Source organism: Pavona decussata, unplaced genomic scaffold (assembly GCF_977016875.1).
Source record: "Pavona decussata unplaced genomic scaffold, jaPavDecu1.1 SCAFFOLD_130, whole genome shotgun sequence".
NCBI classification, from domain to species: domain Eukaryota; kingdom Metazoa; phylum Cnidaria; class Anthozoa; order Scleractinia; family Agariciidae; genus Pavona; species Pavona decussata.
The window spans coordinates 1,161,480-1,171,332 of record NW_028145544.1 but is presented as its reverse complement, the minus strand read 5'-3'; the positions used below and the strand labels follow the sequence as shown (position 1 = coordinate 1,171,332).

The following is a 9,853-nucleotide window of genomic DNA, read 5'->3' as shown; positions in this document are numbered from 1 at the left end:
CAAATAAATAAAAACCCCATTATATATGTAAATCGTCTCACTTATATAACTATGATTTATAACTCATGGAATTATGAACCCCTAAACGAAAAGATTAACATCCCCTGAACTTAAGGATTACAACCCCCGAACGTAAGGATCACAACCCCCAAAGGTAAGGATTTAGAAACCCCGAACATTAGAAATGCAACCCCCGAACCTAAGGATTCACAACATCCGGACGTAATGATTTACAACCCCCTCTCGGGGATGTTTTCCATGTTGTGTGTACATTTGCTCCTAAAGTTTTTACATTGAAAAGAAATATGAAAGATTGATTTAGTGACAAGGTAAATGTAGCGCATTGACTGACTAGTCTCCTAAGACTAGATAGACCTAATCATGTTATAACTAAACCGTCTATATTCAACTTGGTTTTTCCTAGTATATGTAAATTTCCTGCTTATAAAATACTCTGAATAACAATCGCTCATATAATGTGTTGTTCGTTTGTATTTGTAGCTGCAGTTTTTCTTTGGATGAAAGTTGTATTAAGAGGGGGCAGCCAGGATATTTAACCTGTTTATCAAAGGAAACATGTTACTGTTCCCAATACAAGGGGAAACATTTCTACTCTGTCAGTAGTTTAAAGTAAAATTTGGAATATAAGCCTCCCAAAGAAAATCCCCCACCAATTTTCAATAACCCAAATTAGACGCTAAAAACTTTCCAATGATAAGACCTCCTGCAGATAAACCCATGGACGTTTGGGGCTAGCTGATTTAAAGGGAGAAGTACGAATATGATGGGTTTTTTTTTTACCACTTTTGTTAAAAGTGGTGAAACAAGACCTTCACTAAGCTACAAAATAATTCTAGAACAATGACTATCAGAGGAAAGAAATCAACTCAATACTTGAAAGTAACAACTCGTTTGCTTAGTAGTGTGTCCAGCTCTTTTTATGGTGAAAACCAGCCAATTTTGAACCGTAAAATTCCCTCCAATAATATAAACACTCGCAAAATTAAGCCCCTAAAAACCCCATTAAACGAACAAACCAACGCCTTGAAGTAGATTTGGAATTTTGCTGTATTTTTCTCAAAAAGCCAATTAACGCTAACCCAGGATGATTTACGTGTTTTAATGATTATTTTATAACTGTATGATTTGTAAAATGTGCACCTACCTGATAGATTCCTGTTCTTGCAGAAAGAAATAACGCAAGCACAAGAAGTCCAACGCCTTTAACAATAAAACAAAATTGTGCGATTTGAATTGTCGCAAGGAAGCAATTCAAGGGTGTGTGGTGTATGGGAATATAGGGAATAGAAAAAAGGAAAACCTTTTTACTGTGACGTGTCCTTTTCAAACTCCATCACCAATAATTCATGAGGAGAAAACAAAGGAAATCACTACCGTGAGGGAGGTTTGGAAATGTGCTCTTGATTATCATAAAATCTTCTGACCTTTTATTTTACATTTCTCCAAGAATTATTAATGGCTTGAGAAGCTATTTCAAACGTTAAAAGACCATTTCTAAACACAGTGAAATTGGATTGAAAAACTCAACTGCGCCTCAGTTTTTCAACTTGGACACCCTGTGTCCTTAATAGCGAGAGTCCTTAATGACGGAATTTTATTTCAGCCAATCGTCTGTAATTTATTTTTGCCAGGGATTTAGCTGCTGTCCATTTTATCGGGGTGTCCGTAATAGCAAGGTGTCCGCAAGGCGAGAGTTGACTAAAACAAGGGTGTGTGTGTGTGCATGTGGAGGGGAGGGGGAGGGGGTTAAGGATTGACTTAATGCAATGGCAACTGCTATCAGAAAGGATGTTTACTTACCTATGCACCACCACATGTAGTCGATGTAAGGATCTCCCGTGATTGATTTAAACTCCTAATAAACCAGAATTAAACTGTTACCAAGCTCTTCAAGTCAGACAAACACACGCATAAATCTTGGTAGTAACCAAAGTAATAAGATACTATTAGAATCCAAACCTATCACAGCATGTATGATATTGCAAAATCCTGTTTCAGATTTTTAAGATCACCTCCAACTCTGTCTCTGTCTCTCTCCCTAAGTGTGGTGTTTAACAACACGTTGAATAGAAACTTGTCCTGTGGCCAAGACTGGTCTAATTCTTATGTTTTACAACAAGTTCACACAGCAGTTAAGATATTTTTTTTTTTGGTTTAAGAGAAAAAAGACAACACTGCCTGTGAATACAGCTTCTCCTTATTTCCAGCTGCTTTATAGGAGCATCCATAAAAATGCTAAATGATAGATGTCAGGCAAATGCATTCCTAAATCTTTGAATGAAAAATTAATTTTACTACTGGGCAGCGTGTATTGTGCAGTTTCAGGAAATATCCACTCTCCCCCCATGGAAGGTTTTAGTTTTCCACCCCCCTCTCCCCAGGAAATTAGAATCCAAACCTATCACAGCATGTATGATATTGTAAAATCCTGTTTCAGATTTTTAAGATCACCTCCAACTCTGTCTCTGTCTCTCTCCCTAAGTGTGGTGTTTAACAACACGTTGAATAGAAACTTGTCCTGTGGCCAAGACTGGTCTAATTCTTATGTTTTACAACAAGTTCACACAGCAGTTAAGATATTTTTTTTTTTGGTTTAAGAGAAAAAAGACAACACTGCCTGTGAATACAGCTTCTCCTTATTTCCAGCTGCTTTATAGGAGCATCCATAAAAATGCTAAATGATAGATGTCAGGCAAATGCATTCCTAAATCTTTGAATGAAAAATTAATTTTACTACTGGGCAGCGTGTATTGTGCAGTTTCAGGAAATATCCACTCTCCCCCCATGGAAGGTTTTAGTTTTCCACCCCCCTCTCCCCAGGAAATTCCAGTTTAGCTTCCAAAATTTTGGCTTCTAAGATCCCTCTCCACCTAGGAATTTCCAATGACCTTCCATTGGGTGGGTATGGACTTTTTCTGGAACTGCACATTTATATCATAAAATTAAATTATCTTAGAGCACTTTCCAGTTGACAGAACTGGCTAACCAAACCAGTCAGTTGCGTAATAGAATTGGTCATTTTGAGGGCATCGATCCACAGAAAACAAACTTCAAACTTGGACATTGCAAAAAAGTTAAACATTATTGGAAGAATTCCAAAGGACTAGGTCTCAAATTTGTTTGTTCCCTATCCACACTGCATGCTGGGTCTAGGTGGCCAGTTAAGACAAATGGAGAGCACCGTTAGCTAAAGGGTCCATCCTGATCTTCATCCTTACCAACTTTTTAGCTGATGCTTAGGTACACAGACATATCCCAATTGTGATCATTAGCACCGATAAATACTTTGACATTTGGTATCTAAAAATAAAACAAAGCGTTCACTGCATAAAAAAGATATGTTCATGTGCAAGTATTGTGAGAGTAAAGTTGGGCTGCATTTTGAATAACAGTCTTTACTCTTGGTGAGTTATTTAAAACATTATAAACCTATAAACCTTATATTTCATAAATGGTGGCCTATATTACGATTCTATTTCATGTATGTTAACTAGCCCTACTAACCTCATTTTAGAATAAAAATTGTGTTTAATTTTTTAAGATTTTAACTTTTTAAGATTCTTTAAGATCCTCATTAAATCCTTGAGGATCCTGAAGGATCCTCGCAAAGATCTTTACAAGATCGTTAAAAGATCCTTGACATTATTCCTTGAGGATCTTTCCAGATAGTGATACAAGATCTTACAAAGCAGGATCTTTGAAGATCTTTGGAGGACCTTCAAAGAACCTATAAGAATCCTTTGATGATCTTTATCTTTAAGGATTTTTTGCAGCTCTTTGAAGATCTCACAGATCCTTGAAGATCCTGTAACGTTTTTCACCAAGGTACAGTATGGCTAATTCTCAAGAAGAATAAAGAATAATTTATCGGCTGCCAATTTATGAATAAGGTCTATAATCTTCCCAGCATAAATTTTCTTTTAATTTTTATTTTCATTAATTCTAAAAACAATGTTTAGAAGACCGCCACATGCAACCAAATAATTTGACTAAGAAGTCACAACAAAAATATTGACAAAGAAACTGGGTAAATCGTTATAGCTTCTTCCACACAAAACACTGAAATGACATTGATGATTGATCCTACAATCTTGGACAAAACTTAGAAAAATGGGAGTTGTGCAAAAAGATTTCAATCTCCCTAAAGAAAACACTGTCTGGATAGTAGCAAACCTTCCCTATCCCCTTCCCCCTCACACTAACTCAATGTTGCTTTGAAGCCCTGGCAATGTACATGTATAACACCCAGTGGTGGTGGTGGGGGGGGGGGGGGGGGATTTGAAGGTTTAACTAAAGTTTCTAAACAGGTTTGTCCATGATTGTAGCAGTTTGGGGAGACATCTCACATCATGTGAACACAGTAAACTGACCTAGCTTGCTACAAGTCTCTTAGTAGCTCAGTGGTTAAGGTTAATCTGGCCAGTGGTCGGAAGGTCATGGGTTTAATTCTTGTGTGAGGACTCAACTGTTTTCTTTAAGTGAAGTCACATGCTTGTGACAGAAATATACAGTAATCTAGAGATTGCAAGACATTAATGATGTTGCACGTACCTTCTTTATAATATAATCATTCCTAAAACCAAGTTGGCCACTAAAGATCCCTAAGAGATACAAAAATAAACAAATGAATAAATAAATAAGGACTTAATTGTCATACCAGTAAAGTGGGTATGTACAGTCAACTCCCGATAATTGAACCTTCAAGGGAAATTGAAAAAGGTTTGAGTTATCGGGAGTTCGAGTTGTTGAGGGTAAAATTATATAGAAAATGACCTGAAAGGAAAGGAAAATTGGTTCGAGTTAGTGCGAGGTTCGAGTTAGTGAGGTTTCGAGTTATCGGGAGTCGACTGTATTAAATGTAAACAGCTATTGTTACACTGCACACTTTCACCCAAGAGAAACTTGACTTGTACAGTTTCCCTTGGGAAACTCAAATTTGCAATATTGTGCATTGAACTATGGTCACTAAATTTCCCAGGGGAAATTCGATCCTCTGGATATTGAATTAACATCAAGAGAACAATAGAATTTTGGACCCTACCCAAGGAAGAACATAAATCTCAACAGTGAGGTGGTTGACCCTGAACAGAAGCTGGTCTGTGACTGTGTTAATCATACATGTTGTCCAGAATTTATAAATATTATCTGATGTGAAAATAATTTTACAGCAACTAAAACCAAGTTGGCCACTAAAGATCCCTAAGAGGTACAAAAATATGTGTAAATAAATGAATGAATGAATAAATAAGGATTAAATTGTTACACCAGTAAATTGGGTATGTGTCATGTAAACAGCTATTGTTGCACTGAACACTTTCACCAAGAGAAACTTGACAAAATGTGCACAGTTTCCCTAAGGAAACTCAAATTTGCAAAATTATGCTTTGATTTTATAGTCAGCAAATTTCCTGGGGGAAATTCAATCCTCAGGAGATTGAATTGATGTCTGGAGAACAATTGAATTTTGGACCCTACCCAAGGGAGAATGTAAATGTCAACAGTGAGGTGGTTGACCCCTGAATAGAAGCTGGTCTGTGACCATGTTGATCAAAGAACCAGAATTTATAACCTGATGTGAAAATAATTTTGCAACAACTAAAATAAAACCAATTTTGCAATGATATTCAAAATGAATGCAGGGAGAATTTGATATATTTACAATTATTTTTGAGAAAGTGCATTTATTAGCAATCCTGCGACCATTTTAATCATGTGGAAATCAGTAGCATTTGGACAATTATTATTATTATTAATTATTTGTATTAATTAAAAGTTAACTGTTTTTAAATGAAACTTACCAATCTAAAAATCATGTGGAGAGGCATGGGCACATTAAAGTTGAGTGCATAATTATTAACCACACTAGTTGAGAAGAAGAAGACTACCATTGTTGCATAATTGCTGAAAGAAAAGAAAACAGTAAACAATTTTTATTAAATTATATTAATTCTCTCAACCACAACACGTCTCAGAGAAGAAGCAAGTTACAATGTACAATATCACAGTCAAACGTGTGTTACATGTAAAAAGTGCCCTTATATATGAGCGACCACTTTTTGCAAACCCCATCCAGTGTATTTTTAATATCAATTCAAATGTGGTCAAAGGTCGCTTTTGACATACAGCTGTAACACATACACATGTATGATCATTACATGGTAACCAAACGGTCACAACTAATAACAAAGAGAGGAATTTATCTGGTGTTGGTCTTCCCCTAGGTCTAAGTCTCTTGTTTAAATATTGCCAATCAAAGCCAATAGAATCTGTATTAAAATGGTCAAATTATCTGAATTCAGCAGTGTTCAAAGTTAGTCTATCCCTTAGGGTGTTATTTTAAAGGCTTAATTACATATACAATTTTTTTTTTTGAATTATGGTCGTGCCTTTCAATGCAGACTTCAGCTGCGTTAGGACTCGCAATGAAAACGCCAGTGTAAACTAGTGGTAATTACTAATGTGCAGTTCCAGAAAATATCCATACCCCTCCCCCCCATGGAAGGTTTTTTGTTTTGCACCCTCCATCCCCCCAGAAAATTCTTGTTTAGCTTCATACTTTGTTTTTAAAATTTTGACTTTTAAGATCCCCCTCCCCGTAGGAATTTCCGATGACCTTCCGTGGGGTGGGTGTGGATTTTTCCTGGAACTGCACAATGCAGTAATTACCACTTAATTTTACACTTGCACTTTTCATCGCAAGCTCGATTTGACAAGCATGCGACAAAAATTACACAAAAAAAATCACCTACAGGTCCTCATTATGCAGGTTTGATGCAAGGATGTAAAAGAATGAACAGTAAACAATACACAGAATGCAAAAGAATAACATGAATTTGCTTTACCTGACAGGAATAACAGGTTTTTTAAACCCAACGTTTGCAGTAAATATGAATCCTTCTACAGCGATAAACAGGAACTGGAAAAATGTTACAGTGTTGACACAACTGGGGTCCTCTTTGAAATAACACAGTGAAATGGTTTACAACTATGTATAGAATTCTCAGGGGTAAGGTTTGGTGTAGAGGCCCGGGGGAGGGGAGCGTGGGGTGAGGATGGACAGGGAGGGTGCTGGGATAATAATATATTCAAGTTCTCAGTTAGTCTCATATTCCAGCAAAGGATAATGTTTGGCTCATACAAAGACTCCTCAGTGGTTTGGCACTGAAGCTGTTCTAAGTTTTGCTTCCGGTAAGGGGATACTCCCACAAGCAAGCTAAAGGGTCTGCTTTTTTTCCTCATTTGTACTGAAATTGGGTAGATTTTGATCATTTTGTATGAAATTAGTCAGTAGTAGACTTAAATTTGGGTACAGGTTCATTTGACTGGAAAAGAGAGACAATTTTTTATTGTCAGAGACCTGTTTTACTAAAGTTTTGATAACTTTAATTTATGACTGGGCTGAAAACTAGTCAAAACAGATTCATTCTTTACTGATTCTGAATTCTTTACTCAAAAATACTCAAGAATTCTTTACTCAAAAACTGTCAAGTCAATAAAAAATGGACTTGACGAAAATACCTATCACACCCAGAATCATGCACACCAGGGCTGAGAAACAGACCCCGGCTCTGAAATCAGGTGGGGAAAATCGTGTGACTTTAAAACCACTGGCACCCTTCACCCTGCCTTTGGAGAGATTAAAGTCAGTCTGAACAAGACAATTAATGACTCCTATTCAGTACCATTTATTTAAAACCCTCCTTCCACAAAAAACTAATGAAAACCCTTGGACTTAAACGTTATTACTTTACGAATAAATAAGTGGACCGGGTATTCTGAAATCTAACCCTTAACTTGACATTTGAGGGCCGGGTATTAATAAATCTAGCCCTTTACTTGATATCTGTCAAAAGTGGTCAGGCATTTAAGGTTACCCGGTACCTTCAGAGGTGTCTTCAGAGGTGTCACGCGTCCAAGTGATGTAGCGCGTCCGGTTTAAACTGTAGATACCTGAACCCTTATATCATTAAAGCTTATAGAGCTGGCTATCCAACTAAACCAAGAATTTTGAAATAAAATGAATTGCCGAATTTTTAACGCTGTTTTCTCGAACAAATTTTTTTCACTTGAGGGAGCCACTTCAAAGAGCTAAAACTCAAAAGGAATTTGTTCGTTTGCCTTCAAATTTGGACAGTAGCTAGATTAACATATAAACAACAAAAACATGTCTGCGAATTTTTTCTTTTGAAATATTTTTTCTCCGAGAGCGATTTTTGTACGATTAATCTACATTTTTTCCATCCTATTTCGAAAATGCTCTATGACTTTTCACTGCGATTGAATATGGCAAAACGCAGACACTTTTTTTTAGCGCTTTGGGTCCGGAAACTGAGGAGCAAATTAATTAGCAAAAAACAAAATTCACTTTCACTTGTAGCTTTAAAAAGGTGATTCGGACGCTCGCAATTAGAGGTCGTGAAAAATTCGACAATTTATTTTATTTCAAAATTCTTGGTATGGTTTGATAGCCAGCTCTAAAAGCTTTAATTTGATATGGGGTTTAGGTATATACAGTTTAAACTGGACGCGCTACATCGCTTAAACGCGAGACACCTCTGAAGGTATCGGGTAACCTTAATTAAATTGGGCCACGTAAACATGTAGCAAGCTACAGGCTATAATTTTAGTTAATCTTAATCTTCGGTGCTTTAAAATACAATCTTACAACCTTAAACACTTTGCGAATGCACTCACAGGAATTTGTTATCCCAAAACATTGCCTAAAGACCGAGCTGCAGGTCGTTCTACCTTGACAACAACACGTGTTTGCAAGCAGAGCAAGACAGTTTACGGTGAAAACTTACCTCACAAGTAACTCCAGGAGAACCACATTAGAACAACAGGTAACAAATACCAGGAAAACAGGAATAGAGGGATGCATTTTCTAACCGAAGGGGAAAGTTTCTTCGTACATGTTCCTAGCCTGCGTTGCTGGCCTTTTCCATGGGTGGGCTCACCGTAAAGCCGGGCACGAGGGCCAAAACGAGTGGCGAAGCCGCGGGGAAATGGGGCGAGGGCAACCCGGCGGAGCATTTTTGAGTAGTTCGTACGCTGGCGTACGGACCCCCGTACGGACCATTTTCATTGGATGAAATTCTACAAACGTCATTCAAATGTTTTATTAATCTTCCATGGTAAAGTTCTGTTTATACGGCTCTGAGGATTTTATCACGAAAAGCAAAATGACAGAAGAAGCATTATTTAAGCTTTATCGAACCTTAATATTCGACGACAAACCCTCATTCTCGCAGCATTGAAAGAAGACAGCGAACTTCATCGAGCAGAATATTTGATCCGAAACGTGGGTATAAATTTCGAAAAAAGAGCGCGTATTCTGAAAGGATACCGAGATCTCTATCATTTCTAAAGAATCGGCAACTGAAGAGATCAATCCACAAGATTTGGACCGAAACTGGGTCTTGCCTGACCATAGCCTAAAATGCCACAGAATCAACGAACTCGTAGCAGCCCCTGGCCATGGCAACACAGAAGAGTTGCCTAATAATTCTGTAGCGTAATCGAAACACAGGAGGAAAATACTAAGCTCCCCCGCCTCGCAACACAAACCTCACAGTTACAGAGCGGAGCCCAGGTGGGGTACTCGGGTATAAACGTGACGTGGGGGTCCGACGGAGCCTAATATTTTGCACCCAAAAAAATACATGGACCTTATATTGTGCACCCAAAAAAATACGAGACTCCGGCTACATGCAGATTATTCAAATCATGCTTTCCAATCTTGCGGGAACTTTGGCTTGAATTGCGTAAGAACTATTAGCCTGGCGGAAATTCAAACCCAAAAAAATACGCTCAGATTTTTCAGACCCAAAAA

General features: G+C 37.5%; 1 pseudogene across 1 annotated transcript; it reads right to left on the bottom strand.

Annotated features, from left to right (window-relative positions):
* Window positions 1-207: 207 nt before the first annotated feature.
* Window positions 208-8,934, bottom strand: LOC146468539 (nucleotide sugar transporter SLC35B4-like; annotated as a pseudogene). The gene is made up of 8 exons (XR_014867420.1): window positions 8,822-8,934; window positions 6,864-6,973; window positions 5,820-5,922; window positions 4,573-4,622; window positions 3,240-3,321; window positions 1,822-1,876; window positions 1,166-1,221; window positions 208-279 (listed from the first exon to the last, which is right to left on the bottom strand). The product of XR_014867420.1 is annotated as a nucleotide sugar transporter SLC35B4-like (transcript).
* Window positions 8,935-9,853: the final 919 nt, after the last annotated feature.